The sequence below is a fragment of the Erithacus rubecula genome, assembly GCF_903797595.1.
Source record: "Erithacus rubecula genome assembly, chromosome: 13".
In the NCBI taxonomy this organism is placed as follows: Eukaryota; Metazoa; Chordata; class Aves; order Passeriformes; family Muscicapidae; genus Erithacus; species Erithacus rubecula.
This window is the reverse complement of record NC_136665.1, coordinates 1,840,261-1,861,791: the sequence shown is the minus strand read 5'-3', so window position 1 is coordinate 1,861,791 and position 21,531 is coordinate 1,840,261. Positions and strand designations below refer to the sequence as shown.

Below are 21,531 nucleotides of genomic sequence, written 5' to 3'. Positions count from 1 at the left end.
TTGATTGTGGCTATTGAGGACCGTATTTTGGTTGCAAAATAAATATCGCTTCTTTTAATCATACTTAATTCACCTTCATCTCGTTTTTATCTAAAACATCTGCAAATAGGCTTTGATGGGAAATCTCTGACAACCTTTGGTTTTGCTCTTGAAGATAAGTTGAGCAACAGAGTAGCTTTGGTGAGGAATGGAGAATTGTTTGTATCTCAGTATTTCCTCAGGAGGAGCCCTAAGTTTTAGCACAGGAAGAAGGAAAGACAAAGGTTTAAAAGCCTTCCCTTCCTGAAGGGACACACTTCCAGAGGAGTCTGTGAGGAGAAGACCCCTCAGCCAGTGCCAGGGCTGTTTGCCTCCTCTGCAGGCTCAGTATTCTGGGAGTTCCACAAGCCTCAGCTGCCACTGTACTTTTCTCTGAATATTTCTTGTTGTGCAGTACACAGGGAGAATATTTTGTGCTAGATTCTCCTCTGGGCTTTGAGGTGAATCTCAGTAATAGTGATGATTTTCATGTCCAGATGTACTTTTTGTAGATAGTAAGGAAAAGGGAAGAGGTACCATGGAAAATTAATTGCTCAAAGTGTGAGTGCCCAGCCACACTGAAAATAAAGTTTGAATTGAAGAATTATTTTTTTATTTTTTTCTCTCGACAGGTGGGGTAAAACATGCACTTCTAAACAAGTTCTTTGAAGAGATTTAGCCAGCACCCAGCTGTATGAAAATCAAAACAGCAAAGGATGAGACAGGGCATGGGAAGAATTTTCAGCTCTTCCTGTTGAAGGTAGAACAGTATGAAAACTGCCTCTGGATGTTACCCATAGGTAGCAGCTGTTATTTGCAGGGAAGAGCAGATGCCCCAAGCTGTTGGTGGCCCAAGTGCTGAGTGGCTGGCCCAGTTTCAGTCCTAGCGGGACCAGGGCGGCTGGCTGGGCAGGGGAGGAGGTGGGGGGATCTTGGGAGGCTTCTGCTTCACAGCCGGGCTGGGGGGCCGTGGGGGAGGCACAGAGGGCTGGTGCTCTGCTTTCCTGGGCGGCTGCTGCTGCTGAGGCCGTGTCTGAGAGAGGTCAAACCAGGTGGTCCTTGGGCTCTCTGGGGGCGAGGGGGAGTCGCACCTTCTCGGCCGGAATGCTGGAGCTGCAGCAGGACAACTGAGGAGAGAGCAGTGTCTGAGGCCCCAGCTGCCCCTGGCACACAGGGAGCCTCGTGCCCAGCAGGGCCCAGAGCTGGCAAGGCTCCCCAGCACGGCTGGAGCTGCTGGCACAGCTTGGCCCAGCTGGACAGCTGCCCCTCAAGGCCCCGGCCAGCAGGGGATGGCTCTGGGCAGGGTCCCTGGCCAGGAGCAGCCCCAGAGCGCCTCTGCCTTTTAAGGGCAATCTGGTCCCCGCTCTTTCTCCTCCCCACCTTGCTCTGCCTCTGCCCGCTGCTCCTGGGGCTGCTCTTGGCCACGCAGCCTCAGCGGGAGCCAGCACTGGCTGCAGCCCCAGCTGCTCCTCGGGACAAGGCCCAGCAATTGGGAGGCCAATGAAAGCACTGGGCAGCAGCAGAACCCTCAGCAGAGTTATGTGGACAACCACTGACCAGCCACAACTCCATAGCAGCCTCAATGGCAATGTTTGCTTCCTACAAGCAGCCATGACATGAAGGTGCCGGAGGGGAAGAGCAACAAAAACCTCACCTTTGTTTCCCCCAGCAATTCCAGATTGCGATGCAAAGAAGAATGGGCATAAACACCACAATGGGCAGTAACTTATTGAGACAGTGTGTTCCAAAGCAGAAATCTATTCTCATGCTTTTCCAGACAGTTTCAGCACGTGTTAGAGTGCCAGCTGCATCTGTGGGAGCAATGGCAGACTGAGCCCGTGCTGTGCTCCATTGCTGAGCTGGCAGCTCACTGGATATAGCCAGGACATTCTCTGTTTCCCCCAGAGCCAGGCCTGGGGCACCTTGGCCCCTCTTGGAACAGGACTCTCATCCACGAACCCCAGAGACTACATGGGATAATTCATCTGTGTTGTGCAGGTCTTCTGAGGCAATATTTTAATATTTGAATGTTCCATATTCAAATATTCCAATATTTCAATATTTCACTATTCCATATTCAACTATTCCACATTCCAGTATTCCAAAATTCTATATTCCAATATTCCAACATTCTAATATTCTAACATTCCAATATTCCTACGTTCCAATATTCCAATATTCCAAAATTCCATATTCCAATATTCCAACATTCTAATATTCTAACATTCCAATATTCCAACATTCCAATATTCCAATAATCCACATTCCAATATTCCAATATTCCTACTTTCCAATATTCCAATATTCCAACTTTTTAATATTCCAATTTTCCAATATTCCACATTCCAATATTCCATATTCCCATATTCTAATATTTTAATATTCCAGTATTTCATATTTCAATATTCCAACATTCCAATATTCCTATATTCCAGCATTCCAATATTGCAATATTCCAATATTCCATATTCCAATATTCTAATATTCCAATATTCCATATTCCAATATTCCAATATTCCAACATTCCAATATTCTAATATTCCAATATTCCATATGCCAATATTCCATTATTGCCATTTTCCAATCTTCCAATATTCCACAATCTATTAATTCCAATACTTTCCATATTGCAGTACTCCATATTCCAGTATTCCAATATTGGAATATTAAATATTCCAATATTTCAATATTCCATTATTCCTATAATCCAATATTTAAATATTCCACATTACAATATTTCAGGATTGGAATATTCCAGTATTCCAATAATCAAAAACTTCAATATTCCAATATTCCAGTATTCTAATACTCCAATATTCCATATTCCAATATTCCATATTCCAATACTCCAATATTCCAATATTCCAATATTTCCATTTTCCAATGTTCCAGTATTCCACAATCTATTAATTCCAATACTTTAAATATTCCAATACTGTCCTATATTCCATATTCCAATATTATAATATTGGAATATTAAATATTCCAATATTCCACATTCTTATTTTCCATATTCCAATGTTAAATTATTCCTATATTCGCATAGATTCGAGGATTCCAATATTCCACATTCAGATATTTCAATATTCTAATTATCAAAAATTCCATATTCCAATATTCCACTATTCCTATATTCAAATATTTGACATGGCAATATTCCAATTTTCCACATTCCAATATTCCGATATTCCATATTACAATATTCTAGTATACCAATATTCTAATATTCCAATATTCCAATACTCCAATATGCCACATTCTAATATTCAAATATTCCCATTTTCCAATATTTCCAGTATTTCCTATTCCAATATTCAAATATTCTATATCCTAATATTTCAATATTCCATTATTCTTATATTCCAATATTTCAATATTCCCATTCTAACATTCCAATAGTCCATATTATTATATTCCCATATTTAAATATTCCAATATTCCAATATTCCACATTCCAATATTCCATATTTAAAGATTTCAAAATCCCAATATTCCAGTATTGTATTCTAAGATTCCAATATTCCTATATTCCATATTCTAATAAACATATTTCAATATTCCACATTCTAATATTCAACATTCCTATATTCATTGATTCCAACATTCCCTTATACAAATATTCCAATATACCACATTCCAAAATTTCAGTATTCCAACATTCCAATATTGCAATTCTCCATATTCCTCTATTCCCATAGTCCAATATTCGAAATGGCAGCATTCAAATTTTCCACATTCCAATATTCTAATATTCCAATAGTCCATATTATTATATTCCCATATTCCAATATTCCACATTCCAAAATTCCAATACTACAGTATTCCAATATTCCAATATTCCCCATTCCATATTCAAATATTCTCATAATCTAATATTCTATAATTCTCATATTCCTATATCCCTATATTCAAATATTGGAATATTCCATATTCTAATATTCCAATATTCCATATTCCAATACTCCATATTCCAATATTCCCATAATCCAATGTTCCAATATTCAATATTCCAATATTCCACAATCCAGTATTCCAATATTTACAATATTCCAATATTACAATGGTCCAATATTACATATTCCATATTGTAATATATTCTATTATTCTAATATTTAAATATTTCAACATTCCACGTACCAATATTTCAATATTGGAATAATCTATATATCAATTTTTCATTATTCCAATGTCCCATATCCCAATATTCCAAAATTCCATATTCCGATATTTGCATATTCCAACATTCCATATTCCAGTACTCCAGTATCGGAATATTTCAAATTCCAATATTCCGCATTCCAATATTCTACATTCTTATATTTCACATTCTAATATTCCATATTCATGTGTTCATTTTTTCCAATATTCCCATATATCAATATTTCAATATTCCACATTCCAATATTTCAATATTCCACATTCCAATATTTCAATATTTCAGCATTCCCATATTGCAATATTGCAATATTCCCATATTCCACAATCCTATACTCCATATTCCCATATTGCAATATTCCACATCCCAATATTCCAGTATTCCAATATACCATATTCCAAGGTTCCAGGGTTCCATGATTCCAATACTCCACATTCCAATATTCAAATATTTCCACAGTGCAATATTCCAATATTCCAGTATTCCAATATTCCATATTCTAAGGTTCCAAGGTTCCAAGATTCCAATACTCCACATTCCCGTATTTCCATATTGGAGTATTCCATATTCCATATTCCAATATTCCACTATTTCCGTATTCCAATATTTGACATGGCAACATTCCAATTTTCCACATTCCAATATTCCAATATTCTGATATTCCATATTACATAATTCAAATATATCAATATTCCAATATTCCAATACTCCAATACTCCACATTCCAATAATCCAATATCCAATATTTCAAATATTCCCTATTCCGATATTCTAATATTCCATATTTCAATTATTTCATATTCCGCATATAGTATTCCAATATTACCATATTCCAAGATTTTAATATTCCATATTCCAATATTTCCATATTCCCATATTCCACATTCACCTATTACTATATTCCACATTCCAATTATCCAATATTCAATATTTCAATATTTCAAGATTTCACTATTCCAATAATCCAATATTCAAATATTCCATATTCCAGTATTTCAGTATTCCATTATTCCCATATTCCAATATTTCAATATTCCAATATTCCATATTCCAGTACTCCAACATCAGAATATTTCAAATTCCAATATTCCGCATTCCAATATTCCAATATTCTAATATTCCATATTCCTATCTTCAATTTCTCCAATATTCCCATATATCAATATTTCTGTATTCCACATTCTAATATTTCCATATTCCAGCATTCCCAAATTCCAATATTCCAATATTCCATTTTAAATTCATTACAATATTTCCAAAAATCCATATATTATATTCCAATATTCCGTATTCCAAGATTTCATCATTCCATTATTCCCATATTTCAATATCGAAATATTCCATATTCTAACATTCCAATATTCCAATATTCCCATATTCCAATCGTCTATATTTCCAATACTCAATAATCCCATAATGAAATATTCCACATTTAATATTCCATTATTATATTCCAATATTATATTCCAATAATATTCCAGTATCCTAAAATTCCAATATTGTAATATTCCAGTATAATAATATTCCATATTCCAATATACAAATATTAAATTATTCCTCATCCTTATATTCCATATTCGCATATTCCAATAGTCTCACATTCTGTATTCCAGTATTTTGATGGTGAAATATTCCACATTCCAATATTTCCTATTCCAATATTCCACATTGCAATATTCTAATATTCCATATTCTTATATTCTATATTCCAATATCGGAATATTCAATATTCCAATATTCTATATTGCATTAGTCCCATACTCCAATTTTTCCATATTCCACATTCCAATATTCCAATATTCCTGTATTCCAATATTTCAATATTCCATATTCCCATATTCCCAGGTTCCCAATATCCAATATTTCAATTTCCACAATTCCAATATTGGAATATTCCATTATCCAATATTCCAAGATAGCACATTTCCAAGATTCCAATATTGCAATATTCCAATATTAGATATTCCAATATTTCAATATTCCAGTATTCAATATTCCAGTGTTACAATATTGTAATATACCAATATTCATTATTCCAATATTCCATATTCTAATATTGTGTATTCCAATATTCCATATTCCACTTTTCCAATACTCCATTTTGCATCATTCCAATATAGGAATATACAATATTCCAATATTCCCATATTCCAATATTCCCATATTCCAATATTCAATATACCAATAATCCAAATTTCAATAAAGCAACAATGGAATTGTCTGTATTCCAATAATCCACATTCCAATAATCCATATATCCATATTGCAATATTCCATATTCCCATATTGTGATAGTCCCACATTCCCGTACTCCCATATTCCGATATTGTAATATTACATATACCAATACTCTAAATATCCCATATTTTAATGTTCCAATATTCCAAATTCCAATATTCCACTATTCCCTTCACCAATATTCCATATTCCAAAATTCCAATATTCCACATTCCAATATTTTAATATTCCAATATTCTAACATTCCATATATCAATAATCCAATATTCCATATTCCAGTCTTCCCATATTGGAATAGTCCATATTCCTATATTCCAATATTTCCATCATGCCACATTCTAATAATTCATATTCCCATATTCCAATATTCCAATATCCCCATTGACCAATATTCCAATATTCTACTGCCCATTATTCCCATATTCCAATATTTCAAAATTCCACATTCCAATATTTCAATATTGGAATATTCTATGTCCCAATATTCTAATATTCCAACACTCCCATAATCTATATTCCAATATTCCAAGATTCCATATTCCATATTCCAATATTTTAATATTCGCTTATTCCCATATTCCAATGTTCCAATGTTCCACATTCCAAAATTTCAACATTGGAATATTCCTATATTCCCATATTTCAATATTCCTATATTCCCATATGGCAATATTGCACATTCCATTTTTGCAATATTTCAATATTCCCTATTCCCATATTCTACTTTCCAATATTCCAATATTCCATATTCCAATACTCTAATAGTACACATTCCAATATTCCAATATTCCCATATTCCAATATTCAAATATCCCATATTCCAGTATTCTAATATTCCAATATTTCATATTCCATTGCTCCAACATTCCACATTCCAATATTCCAATTTTATAAATGCAAATATTCCAATATTCCAATATTCCTACTTCCAATATTCCATATTCAAATATTCAAATTTTCCAGTATTCCAATATTCCAATAAACCAATATTCCATATTCCAGTGATTTTCCAGTGTGTTTGTCATGGAACTACTACAAAGCTTACAATCAGAGAATTGAGTTGGAAGAGACCCCCAAGGGACATCCAGTTCAGCTCCTGACCTTGCACAGACACCTGAAAATCCCACCCTGTTCCCGTTGTCCAAATATTCTTTGAGCTCTGGCAGCCCTGGGCTTGTTCCCATTCAGTGGGAGCATGTTCAGTGCCTAACCTGGAGAAAAACCTTTCCCCAGTTCCCAGCTTATCCCTCCCCTGACCATTCCAGCTGTTCTTCTTGCATAAGGAATTTTTCCCATTTACATAGGACCCGCTTTTTTCTGGGTTTGGGCAGGACAGAGATTGAGTGGTGCCAATTTTTATGGGATCTTCCTTCTTCATGGCAGCTCTTTCGAGATCTGAGTAGCAGCAGCTTGCATTTGGGCAGGGAAGGGAGACTTTTCCTTTGGGAAGGGGGATAAGCATGTGGGGAATAATGAAGTACAAAAAAAACAAATTTCCCGCAAGGTTAAGCATTCTTAGGTATAACTAAATACAAAATACTCAAGCCCAAATTTCCAGCAAATTTAAGCTTTCTGGGGAATAACTAAGTACAAAATACCTAACTTTCCAGAACGATGAAGCATTCTGGAAAATAACTAAATGGAAAATGACCAAATTTCCAGAAAGGCTAAGCATTTTCTACTCCCTCTAACCTCAGTAGCAGAAGCAGCATTGATTTACCTTTCTTTAAAATACAAAATGGTTGTTGCTTAGGAAGTTCTGCTTTATTTTCTTCTTTCTTTGAGATTTGTCTGTTTTGTTGGGGTTTTTTGTGTGGTTTTTTTGTTTGGGTTTTTTTTGAGTGGGGTTTTTTTTTGGATTTTTTGTTTGTTTTTTTTTTTTGTTGTTGTTTTTTGTTTTTTTTGTGTGTGTGTTTTTGTTTTTTTATTTTGGTGTGTTTCGTTTTTTTTCTTTTTACCTGAGAATCTTCAAGCTGGCCAAGCCCTGGCCCACTCTGAACATGCTGATAAAAATCACTGGCAACTTTGGTAGCACGATGTTAGAAGTTTTTATTTTGCTGGATGAGGACTTTAAACAATCACGTGCAAATAAGCATTTATTGCTGTCTGATTAGGAAGAGCGAATGATCCAGCAACACGCACAAAACTTCTTCAAGGCAGGTTTATTGAAAGGCCACCACATTTCCATAGGATGGATTGTGCCATGCACAATAGAAAAGGTTTATTGGTCTAAGAAGGCAACACCTCTTTGAAAAGATGCTTTCTGCAAAATATCACAAGACACACACACACTGTTCTGTGATAAACACTAGGTGTTATTCTGTGTTATTCATACTTTTTTCTCTTGTTTAACTTTGAGAAAATTCAGCCTGGGAAAGATCTGAGCTGGAGATGAGAAAATCAACAGCCTTCAGCAGTGTCCACAAGCATTTTGCAATAAAAGCTGAAGATACGAAACTGGGGGTAGACCTGCACCTGAGGGGGAAAAGAAACTAAAGGAAGCAAAACCTGGCATTTTAACAGCCAGAAAATTCCATCATTTCATGAACAGGGAAAGGTTCTGAGTATTAAAAAGAGGATGGAGGTTTCTTCTAAAAGCTGCCGACTGGCTCAGTCATGAGATGCTGTTGTGTGCAGGAGCTGCAGTGGAACTGCACTCCTCACTGCTTACAGCCAGTGCTGGCTCCCACTGAGGCTGCGTGGCCAAGAGCAGCCCCAGAGCGCCTCTGCCTTTCAAGAGCAATCTGGTCCTCGCTCTTTCTCATCCCCTTGCTCTGCCTCTGTCCGCTGCACCTGAGCAGGGCTAATAATGAGGGATTATTCTGTCACAAAAGGCACATTTAGAAGTTGCCTTCAGCATGCACCACGATCTTCACACTGTAACTGGCTAGGACTTCCAGTCAATCCATGACTTGATCCCAGTCTAGATGGGAGCACAGATCAGAAGACTTTTCATGGTGGGCTGGATTCCCCATGTGCTTGAGGCAACTGGGCACTGCATGGAGTCCTCAGTGGGAGCAGCCACGGCCTCAGCTGTAACCACAGAGCCTCCTGTGCCCCAGAGAGGCCGTGGCTGTGAATGTGTCACTGGCTGCAGCACAGGGCCAGGGCTAGCAAGGCCCTTGTTTGGCCTCCGGTGCTGATCGCAGCCCCATCGGAGCGCGGGGCCGCGGCCCTTCCCCACCGGGACCCTGACCCGGCCAGACCAGGGCACAGAGACTGCAGAGGCCACGCCGGCCCCGAGGGATGGGCTGTGCCCATGGCTCCCGAGGGATGGGCTCTGCCCATGGCCCCCGAGGGATGGGCTCTGCCCATGGCCCCCGAGGGATGGGCTCTGCCCATGGCCCCTGAGGGATGGGCTCTGCCCATGGCCCCCAAGGGATGGACTCTGCCCATGGGCTCAAGGGATGGGCTCTGCCCATGGCCCCCGAGGGATGGGCTGTGCCCACTGCTGCTCCAGTGGGCCGGGCCCAAGGCTTTGCAGGGAGCTTCCCGCCCGCTTTCCACAGCCTCAAGCGAGAGCGTCCTTTTGCTATTCTGAGAAGCCTAACAAAACACGCCTAGTTTAACCCTGCTGCACAGCTCACAAGGGATGCCTGAACACCATAGCAGAGGCCATAAATATACCTTTGTGCCTCACAAGGGACCCCTCCACACCTTAGCAGGGAGCCCAAAGTATCCCTGTGTGCCTCACAAAAGAATCCAGCTGCTGCCCACCTTAGGGAGGACTCGGCTCCTCTCCAGGCCTTGACAGCAGCCACTAAACCACCACGTAAATCATGAGGGACTCACCCCCCCTGCCAATCTTGCTGCAGTCTCCAGTCACCTGTACCCCATAGAGGGGACCCCAAATACCCTGAGAACCTCATGAGAAGCCCCAGCCACATGCAGCACTGTTATATGTAATAAATGAATCAAACCGAATTAAAAGGTTAAATTGGCAAATTTTATTTTCGTGACCGAAAATACAGTCCTGGAAAGCCACAACAGGAAAAAACAACACCGAGCCCAGGTTCGGATTTGGGTGAACACACAATGTTACCCAGCCTCTATCGCACTGGGTTCCCCTGGTGTTCACACCGCTGTCTTGGTCGGCCCCCCTATGTTTTTCATAGCCTGGACCGGGACAGTTCTTTGTTTCTTTCAAATTCAGCTCTGGTGTCCACACAAGACAACGTCCTTCCTGTTCTTTGACGAGATTTTTTCTCCGTTGTGTATTGCTTTTAGGTGGTTGATTTCATTTTTACGGAAACCAGAGTCGGGGAGTGCAGTCCTGGGGAGGTGATGGGATTTTTGGGAAATGCTCCTCCCCTGTGAGTTTCTAGGCTTCCCCAGGAGATAGGTGCTTAGCGGTAGCAGTCCGGCCGGTAGATATGTTAATTTACCTAGTACTGAGGCAATTAATGCCTTTGCCTGTTGCTTGTTTATTTTTATTTTGCAGACTTATTTTATACAAAACATGAATTACAATATGGTAGATATATATATATCACAATTCCTCCCCTTCTATATAAACACATTAATTCATGTTCCCCTTTTTAATTCTCTTTAGATTTTTCATTGCTATCCCATTTTTCTACTGATTCTTTTCGATAATTTGTATAGGGGAGCTGATTTCTTTTTATCTGTTCTTTAAATTTTGTTAGCGCCTCTATTGCCCTGGTGTTCATCTCCCCTCTTCCTAATTTTATTATTTTGGAGGCTTTTCCATTCACCCTTCCTGATACAAGTTTAGGATCCATGGGCATAGCTGCAATTTACATGCTCTGTACCACCGAGTGTATTAGTCTAATAAAACAAGGGATTAAGCATGGTATGAATATGATTTTTGCCAATGAACACACAATAAAGGACACTACCTTTTTAGTATTGTTATAACACAATTGATTCACCTGAGAATAAGCCACAAATACCTATTTTCTTTTTCCCCCTATCCAAACCATATGATTGCATTGTTCACATGTGTGCGGAGGTGTCTGGCTTGCACTTCTTTTGTGAATGTTATGAGCAAATATGTCTGATTGTCCATTTCTGTTTCTTGCCTTGGAATCATAACATACCATTTTCTCCTCCAGTTTACATACTGAGTGCCCCTCCTTCCCCTCAGGGGTGCAATTAGCTAGGACAGGGTGAGCAGGGGTACTAATTTGTGTGCACTCCCTACACTCATTATGGCTTTGTATTGCAGGACTCAGGGCATTCTCTGGGTATGCATTAGTCAGAGGATACATGACTAGGCTCAGGCTCACCAGGACTCCCCATAGGTGTACTTCTCTGCCTCTGCCGACGCCCACCAGGTTGCTGCTGGTGGCGAGGGAAACCATCTTCTTGGCAGCTGAAGTATTCTTCAGGGGACCAATGTGAAGTCCGAACTGCATACTGCCCCTTAAAGGCATTCCACCTTGATAATTTTACTGTATCTGTCCAACAAGGTACTTTATTTGCTGTCTGGCACTCAATTTCCAAAATTACCATCCTGCAATTTAGTTTTCCCCTAATCCTGTGTTGGTACAAGTGAAACCACTTGTTCAACTCCAGTTGAATAATATTTAATTAAGTGGCAAGTATTAGAACTCGGTCAGTCTGAGACAGCTCTTCCTCAAGGCACTTAGTACAAAGACCTCTAGGCCTGATTTCCCATATACAATGTGTGACCTAAACTTTACGACAAATCTGGCACCTGAAATGAACAAAAGGAAAATACCTGCACCCAGGAACTGAACACCTTATCTGATCTAAGGTGCTCATTTACTTGTTCGACGCAATTGTAGCTTGAGGTTTCCAGGGTGGGAGGTCACTTTCCACTCGGGTGTTTCTTCTCTTGGATAGCTTCTAAGATTTGCTTTATTAATTCCCCATGAATTAATCCTCGAACGTTTATTAACCCCCTTTCCTCCAAAATTTTCCCAAAAGTGTGGACCACCCTAAAGTCATATTTTGAATTTGTGAAGATTGTTCCCCTTTTCCCTTTTAATCTTTTTAATGCCCGAAAAACCGCATATAATTCACATGCTTGAGCCGATCAGCTTGCACTGATGGGTCCTGATTCAATTACTTCCCCTGTTTTTCCATCTATGATTGCATATCCCAACCTTCTCTTTTCTTCTATTACCCTAGCTGAACGCATCCACAAACCATTTTTGCCCCCTTCGAGTTCCTTCTCCTCCAAGTCTGTTCTGATTTTTGTCTGCAATTCCACTATTTCCGGACACTCGTGGGTTGGTCCCTCTGATGCTTCCCCGTACAAGAATTGAGCTGGATTCAATGCAGTGGTTGTTCGTAGTTTTAAATTATGTGAGTGTATTAGTATGGCTTCATATTTTGACAATTTAGCATCCGTGAGCCACTTATCTGCTTTTTGTTGTAATATACTCCTCACGTCATGAGGAGTATACACCACTAACAAGGCTCCAAATGTTACTTTTTTTTTTTCTTTTTTTTTTTTTTTTTTTACCAGTAATGCTGCTGCCACAATTGCCTGTAGGCAAGTGGGCCAACCCCTGCTTACTGGGTCTAGCAGCTTTGATACATATCCCACCGGTTTCTTAGATTTATTTTTATGTGTATGGGTTCTATTTCTAATTTCCCCGCCTCCCTTTGTGTGTGCCAAACACTTGAATCAACTCCATTCTCCTCCTCTATTGTTAGTCTAAATAAACGTACCATAAGCTGAGAACTTTCCACAATTAGACTTATTTCCAATGTTATTATCAAATCCCTCCCCAACAGGTTGTAATTCGCTTCTTCAACTAACAACAGATTCCCTAAACAAAACCTTGTTTTCGATTCTATTTCAACATCTTTAATTACCAGTACCCAAAAAGGTTCCCCTTTTGCTCCAAACACCATCACAGTTTCCTTACTTTTACAGTACATCCTGAAGGCAGCTGTTGGACAGTGCTACGCTCAGCACCAGAGTCTACTAAAAATATCAAATATCAGAGTTGGGTGAACACACAATGTTACCCAGCCTCTATCGCACTGGGTTCCCCTGGTGTTCACACCGCTGTCTTGGTCGGCCCCCTTTTTATAATGTTTTACATAGCCTGGACCGGGACAGTTCTTTGTTTCTTTCAAATTCAGCTCTGGTGTCCACACAAGACAACGTCCTTCCTGTTCTTTGATGAGATTTTGTGTCCGTTGTGTATTGCTTTTAGGTGGTTGATTTCATTTTTACGGGAACCAGAGTCAGGGAGTGCAGTCCTGGGGAGGTGATGGGATTTTTGGGAAATGCTCCTCCCCTGTGAGTTTCTAGGCTTCCCCAGGAGATAGGTGCTTAGCGGTAGCAGTCCGGCCGGTAGATATGTTAATTTACCTAGTTCTGAGGCAATTAATGCCTTTGCCTGTTGCTTGTTTATTTTTATTTTGCAGACTTATTTTATACAAAACACGAATTACAATATGGTAGATATATATGTATATCACAGCACTGACAAAGAACCCAAACCCCGCATGTCTTAATGGAAAACTCCACACCCTCCTGTGTGCCTCATGTCAGACCCCAGTAATCTGCCAGCCTTACAGAGGTCCCATTACCTGCGTGCCCTACAATAGCCAGGAATGCCACCAGCATCGTGTTCCCCAACAGAAAAGCTTTCCAATGTCCTTCTGTAAATTGGGAACATGTGTTGAGGTGCTGGCTGGATCTGTGGGAGCAATGGAGTGTCTGAGCCCGTGCTGTGTTCCACTGTCGAGCTGGCAGCTCGCTGGATACAGCCAGGACGCTCTCTGTTTCCCCAGAGCTGAGGCTTGGGGCACCTTGGCCCCCCTGGCACAGGCTGTGCCACCCAACAAAGCCCAGAAGGCCGGGAGGAGAGCCCGGGGGCAGCGCAGCTGCTTGGGCAGTGGCTCCTTCCAGGGACCCGGGCCCAAGCCAGCCCTGAGCAGCCACTGCCAGCTTCGAGCCTCCCTGCCCCGTGACAGCTGCCCCAGCCACAGTCAGACCCTGTCAGGACCCAGTGCAGCCCCTGCCCATTTGGGAGCCAGGGCTGGTTGTGGCCCTGGGCTCATGGCAGGGCTCCTGCTCGGTGCTGCTCCTGTGCCTTGGGCCTCTGGGCACTTAGGGCAGCTCCGGGAGAAGCTGCAGCAGGAGGGACCTTGGTGCACGAGTCCCCTTTCCCAGGGGCTGGGAAGGAGCTCCAGAGGCCTCCAAGCCGAGGCACCTCCAGCTTTGGCTGCTGCTGGGCCGTGCAAGGGCAAGGGCTGAGCCTGGCACAGCAATTACCTCCTGTGCCATTGCCTGGGGACACAGTCCGACCCTGTCAGGACACATTGAAGCTCTCCTCGCCCCCTCTGCCCTTTCCCCACAGCCCCTCCCAGGTTTCAGGCTCGGTCTCCTACAGAGGGAACCCAGCAGGACTGCTCAGTACCTGAGTACCCTGACCCTGCTCAGGATAATTCCTCTGGGCTGTGCCGCTCTTGTGTGGGCTAAGCAAGAGTAAATATTAAGAAGTAATGGAATTTTATTGAAGTGTCAGAAGATTCTAGGTTTCCATAGCTGCAAAAATATTTGACAAATAAAGAACAGTTGGTGGAAATGGGAAGAAATGTTTGGTGTTTATTTTCTATGAAAACTATTTTAAACTGTTGGAAATGAAAAAAAAAAAAAAAAATTCTCTATGTTTGGAAGTGAAAAACAAAGATAACATGAGGTGTCTTTTGGTCTCAGGAGTCCCGTGCCCAGCTGCAACCTGCCCAGCCCTGGCTGTGCCAGACAAGGAGCTCTTTCAGTGCTGCTGGTGGCACCCAGACACCAGAGGTGAAGACCAAAGGCGATCCTGGACTCAGGCTCTGCCTGGGCGGCAGGGCCCCACTTCTTGCCCTGGCTAAAGGAAGGGGCCACTCCCTTCACCAACAGAGGGTCCTGTTATGCGTCCTGGTGGCACCATGTGTACAGGAATTAGTTGGTAATGCAGCTGTTGCATGGAAAAGGCACATGTGCATGGAGGTGCAAGATGACAGATCCAGTTCATCCAGGCTGAAGTCTTTGGCTGGTCTTGAGAAGGGGGAGAATCGCTCCTGTGGAGAGAGGAGTGTCTGAGGCCCCAGCTGCCCCTGGCACACAGGGAGCCTCATGCCCATCAGGGCCCAGAGCTGGCAAGGCTCCCCAGCATGGCTGGAGCTGCTGGCACAGCTTGGCCCAGCTGGACAGCTGCCCCTCAAGGCCCCGGCCAGCAGGGGATGGCTCTGGGCAGGGTCCCTGGCCAGGAGCAGCCCCAGAGCGCCTCTGCCTTTCAAGGGCAATCTGGTCCCCGCTCTTTCTCCTCCCCACCTTGCTCTGCCTCTGCCCGCTGTTCCTGGGGCTGCTCTTGGCCACGCAGCCTCAGCGGGAGCCAGCACTGGCTGCAGCCCCAGCGGCTCCCCAGGACAAGGCCCAGCAATTGGGAGGCCAATGAAAGCACTGGGCAGCAGCAGAACCCTCAGCAGAGTTATGTGGACAGCCACTCACCATCCACAACTCCACAGCAGCCTCACTGCCAATGTTTCCTATCAGCAGCCTTTAAAAGATGCTGTTTGAGGCAGAGATCAGCAAAACACTCACCGTTTTCCCTCCCAGTAATACCAGATGCCAGCAAAGAACATCATCAGGATCAGTGTCCCACCAGCCACAATGGCCAGTAACTTATCCAAACAGTGTGGTCCCCGACAGAAATCTCCTCTCATGCTTTCCCAAATACTTTCATCACATGTTGAGGTGTTGGATGAATCTGTGGGAGCAATGGCGAGCCTGAGCCCATGCTGTGCTCCCTTGCTGAGCTGACAGCTCGCTGGATACAGCTAGGAAGTTCTCTGTTTTCCCCAGAGCTGGGCATGGGGCATCTTGGCCTCCCTTGGCATTGGGCTGCTCCGTCCATGAACCCCTGAGACTGCATGGGATAATTTCTTTGCATTGTGCTGGTCTTCCCTAGGCAAAATTTTTCAAAGATGTGGAGAAGGACAGGGAAAATGCCCAGGGTTCTGGAGCTGCATAAGGACCCACCCTTTTCCAAACAGCTGCCCTTTCTCATCTACCTAAAGGCCAGGAAATTTCAGGGGATCTCAGGGTGTGCATGGCCCGTGGGGCACATTGGGCTCCCTGGCAGCTGGTGCCAAAGGCCTTCCTGCAGAGGCTGGGGAGAAGCTGCAGCCAGGCCAGGCTGGGAAACAGCCCTGCAGGGTGTGACAGCAGCAGCGGGGCAGTGAGACTGCCATGGATCCCTTCCTGCTGTGCCGGGCACGGCGTGTCCAGATGTGCAGGGAAATCCCTCGGCTGCTAAATGTCAGGAGAAGGCTGAGGGAAATGCACCCACCACGGCGTCTCTCCTGATCACTCAGGATTTGTTCCAGGTGTTTGGATGCCTCTAGGGACCCCCTATCCCCTTGAGGTTTTTCCTCCCTGTCAGAGGTCCTTAAGAGAAAGTATTTCCATTTCCCAGGAATGGATCTGACAAAAGCAGTGCTCAGCCTGTGGGGCCAGCAGGGACACACTACTCACCCCTGTGATGGGAACTCGGCTTGGGTGTAGCAACCAGCAAAGGACCTGGGAAAGTGCTCTCTGCAGACACACCTATAACTCAACAGCCAGAGAAGTTCCTTTCACCGGATTCCTGCCACATTGCCAAATATTATTCTTACATGAATATTTACAACATACCTGCAGGAGGCTCCAGAAGTTGAAAATCTTCATGATGCCAAGCTGCAGAAGACTTCCTAGCATGCTGAACTAGAAGGGAGCACAGATAAGAACAATTTCAATGTGTGCTGGGATCCACTTCGGCAGAGGCTGGAACAGAACCACTGCCTCCTCCAGGAACCTGAGCCTTCACTACAGTCTCTCTGTCCAGTTCTGGAGAAGGGACAGCTGGATGACATAGAATCATTCCCAGCTGGGAAGGTTCTGTCTTCAAGAGACAATGCTTGTCAAAGACATGGTTAAAGATCAGGAATTCATATACACTTTTGAGATTGGCCAGAGTCCTCCCTTCTCCAAACAGCTGCCCTTTTTAATGTACCTCAAACTCAGGAAATTTCAGGGGATCTCAGGGTGTGCATGGCCCATGGGGCACTTGGGCTCCCTGTCAGCTGATGCCAGAGGCCTTCCTGCAGAGGCTGGGGAGAAGCTGCAGCCAGGCCAGGCTGGGAAATAGCCCTGCAGGGTGTGACAGCAGCAGTGGGGCAGCGAGGCTGCCATGGATCCCTTCTTGCTGTGCCGGGCACGGCGTGTCCAGATGTGCAAGGAAAGCCCTCGGCTGCTGAGTGTCAGGAGAAGGCTGAGGAAAATGCACCCACCTTGTTTTCTCTGCAGCATTTCCTTCATATTTTGCCACATAGCTTTGGATGGTTTTAGGGATTTCTTCTCTGCTTTGTCTCTGATCTTTCCTGTGAGAAGTCCTTAGAGGAAAGTAGTTCCATTTGATAGGAGTGGATCCCACACAAGCAGTTCTCAGCTTGTGGGCTCAGCAGGGCCACAGTACTCACCTCTTCTATGGGAGCTGGGCTTGTGTGCAGCAACCAGCAAAGAAGTTGGAGAAATCCTCCCTGCAGATACACCTATAACTCATCAGCCACAGAAGTTTCTGTCATCTCTGTACTGCTGGCCGAGCTTTGGGCTCTGACCTGGCACTCTCCCAGGTCTCTCTCTGACCTACCCTCACCATCTCCTAGAAGCTCTGTTATATAAGTGTGTTGAGAAGCCAGATCAGCTTCCACAAAAGGTTCATCTGCAAAGAAAGGCAGGACAGAACAGCTCCCAGCACTGCAGGAGATCCTCAGGCTGCCTGGGGCTGGCAAAGGAGCCACACAAGGCACAGCCTTGGGGCACAGCCCTGGGCCCTTCCCTCCCCTCTCTGCTCTTCTGTGTGGCTGCACAGAGCACATGGAAAGGAGACACTGGCATTGCATATGGGAAGAGGCTTGACAGCTAAATGCTTCTTCCTCCCCTTGACAGCAATCCTATTGGAACATCCAGGGCTCCAGAAGGCAGCAGGGCAAGGATTCCAGTAGCTATCAGCCTTCACAAGAATTTAAGGCAAATGGCACATGACTAAGCACTTGCCACCTTAAGATTGCTAATTTTGTCAGGAAAAGGACATTGAGAACTTACCTCGAGCATCTTCCAAGAGTTTCAAGCCGTAATTCAGCACTGATTCCAGATAATCCATGTCCTGATACCAGTCTAGAAGGTAGCACAGGTTGGAAGCATTTCCATGCTGTGCTGGGATCCCTTTTCTGCCTTAGGGAACTGGGCACTACAAGAGGGTTGGGTAAGCCTTTGGGAGCCACATGTGAATGGACACGGCCAAAGCTGCATAGGGGCCTGGGGAGCTCTGGGCTCTGTCTGGTCACTCTGCATCCTCTTTCCATGCCCTGTGCAACACCCCTTGCAGGGGTCTCTGTGAGTTCTTTAAGAGGAAAGCCTGCCTAAATCCCTGTGAAAAAGTGAAGTAAGCAGTGCCACAAACTGAACTACCTCTCTCCAGCCTTTCCTTCCTCCTTCTACTCGAACAGCTCCCCCAGCCCACAAGGGACAGCGTCAGGCCCTGTCAGGACACCCTGGAGCCCGGCTCTCTCCCTCTGCCCTTTCCCCAACATGGGCACCCCGTGCAGCCCCTCCCAGGTTTTGGGCAGTGTCTCCCACAGAAGGAGCCCAGCAGGACTGCTCAGTAGCCGAGTGCCCTGAGCTTGCTCGGGATAATTCCTCTGGGCTTTGCCGCTCTTGTGCGGGCTGTAGCCGCTCTGCCCAGCAGCAGAGATGGCAGCTCAAGGCTCAGCAGGGCTCAGGCCCAGAGGCACAGCAATTACCTCCTGTCACTGTGCCTGGCATCACCTCCCTTCCTGCAGCAGAGGCTGGAACCGAATCACTGCTTCCTCGGGGAAACAGAGCCTTCAGCACAGTGTCACTATCCAGTTCTGGAGAAAGGGACAGATGGATGAGATGGGGCCGTTGTCAAAGGGGAAGGTGGCATCTTCAGAACAAAGTGCTTGTCAAAGACATGCTTAAGTGTCAAGAAATCATATCAAGCTCAAGGACTGGCCAGGACATTCCCTTCTCAAAAGAGCTGCCCTTTGTGCTATACCCTGAGAAAGTGAAATTTCAGGAGATCTCAGAGCTTGTATGGCCCATGGGGCACTTTCGGCTCCCTGTGAGCTGATGCCAAAGACCTTCCTGCAGAGGCTGGGGAGAAGCTGCAGCCAGGCCAGGCTGGGAAACAGCCCTGCAGGGTGTGACAGCAGCAGCGGGGCAGCAGGGCTGCCATGGATCTCTTCCCGCTGTGCCGGGCACGGCGGGTCCAGATGTGCAGGGAAAGCCCCCGGCTGCTGAATGTCAGGAGAAGGCTGAGGGAAATGCACCCACCTTGTTTTCTCTGCAGGATTTCCTTCAGCATTTGCATCATTTGTTCAATTGGCTCAGTGGTTTTTTTGGGTCGCGCAGATTTGTACTTTCCTGTTGGAGGACCTTAGAGCAAAATATTTCCATTTCACAAGAATGGATCCCACAAAGGCAGTGGTCAGGTTATGGGCTCAGCAGGGACACACTACTCACCCCTGAGATGGGAATTGGGCTTGTGTGCAGAAATCAGCAAAGGAGTTGGAGAAATCCTCCCTGCAGACACACCTGTAACTCAACAGCCACAGAAGCTTCTCTCATCTCTGCTGGTCTGCCTGGGCAGCACTGAGCTGCAGGAGCAGTGAGAGGAGATTGCACAGGGGCAGGGCACACACGAGCACGACTCTGTCCTGGCACCTGCAGCGATGCCCCCCTGGCCAAGCTTTGGGCTCTGAGCTGGCAGCTCCCCCAGGGGGAAAGGCCTTGACCTACCCTCACCAGCTCCCAGAGGCTGTTCCCTGAATGTGGGTTGGGAAGCCAGATCACCTTCCCCAACAAGTTCATTTACAAAGAAAGGCAGAACAGAGCAGCTCCCAGCACTGCAGGAGATTCCCAGGCTGCCTGGGGCTGGCAAAGGAGCCACACAAGGCACATCCCTGGGGCACAGCCCCGGGCCCTTCCCTTCCCTCTCTGCTCTTCTGTGTGGCTGCACAGAGCACACGGAAGGAGACACTGGCATTGCACATGGGAAGAGGCTTGACAGCTAAATGCTCCTTCCTCTCCCTGACAGCGATCCACAGCATCCATGTAGGGCTCCAGAAGGGAGCTGGGCAAGGTTTCCTGAACCCATCAACCCTGACATGACCTCAATGAAAAAAAAAACTGCATGAGTGAGCTTTTGTCATCTTGATAGATTTTTCTGTAAGTAAAAGGCAAACTTCAAAACCTTCCTGGAGCTTTCTCCAAGATCTTTACAATGTCATTAACCAGCACTTCTAAATAATGCACATCGTGTTCCAAGTCTAGAAGGGAGCACAGATCAGAAGCATTTCCATGGTGTGCTGGAAACTCCTTCTGCCTTAGGGAGGGAACTGGGCTATGCAGTCAGGTCATGTAAGGCTGTGTGGACCAGATGTGAATGGACATGGCCAAATCTTCAGAGGGGCCTGGGGAGCTCTGGGCTGACTCTGACCACTCTGCACACTCTTTCCATGCCCTGTGCAACCCTACCCCCGGACGGATGGCTATTGCAGCCCAGGGTACCTATGGGCTCTCTCCCCTCTGACAGAGGAAAGCCTCCCTATAGCCCTATGCAAAACCATTCCCAACACTTCCTGGGGAGAAGGGAGCGCTGTCCCGGGAAAGGGGAGCCAGGCCGCCAGCTCACCTGCTCCCTGCGCTGGCCACGGAGCTGCCTGGGCAGCCCTGGCAGGCAGGGCCACAGCCAGGAGGAGCAGGAGGAAGAGGCGCAGAGCAAGGGCCATGGTGCCTTGCCCTCTGCCAGTGCCGCAGCTCTTGCTGCCACCGCTGTGCTGCCACCGCTGTCCCAATGTCAGCACCACTGCCGCCGCCGCCGCTGCTGCCGCAACAGTTGTGCTCCAGGACTGACTGCTCGGTGCCTGTGGTGCTGTGCAGCCACGGGGCTCTGGGACCTCTGTGACCTCAGAGCCTGCTGTGACCTCAGCCTGCTGTCACCCCAGGGCCTGCTGTGACCTCATGGCCTCAGCTGTACCCCCACAGTGTCCCCCCATCTGCATGAATGGGCTGTGGTAATTGTCAATGTTTTGCTTTATCAAAGGGCCATTGCTTAGCA

General features: G+C 44.9%; 1 protein-coding gene and 1 long non-coding RNA gene across 3 annotated transcripts in view; one reads left to right on the top strand and one right to left on the bottom strand.

Annotated features, from left to right (window-relative positions):
• Positions 1-20,539, bottom strand: part of LOC306807336 — a 186,822-nt gene extending 166,283 nt beyond the window's left edge. Inside the window, exons 1-5 of one of the 2 annotated variants that reach the window (XR_013775693.1) lie at positions 20,211-20,539; positions 17,870-17,941; positions 17,681-17,782; positions 15,954-16,119; positions 14,857-15,430 (exon numbers count right to left, since the gene is read on the bottom strand). This is a non-coding gene — a long non-coding RNA (uncharacterized lncRNA). Of the gene's footprint in view, positions 1-14,856; positions 15,431-15,953; positions 16,120-17,680; positions 17,783-17,869; positions 17,942-20,210 lie in introns of those variants that run through there. The other variant, XR_013775694.1, reaches the window with a different exon arrangement.
• LOC306807319 (uncharacterized protein) overlaps positions 1-21,531 on the top strand; it is a 180,597-nt gene that overhangs the window by 146,646 nt on the left and 12,420 nt on the right. The window lies entirely within an intron of this gene.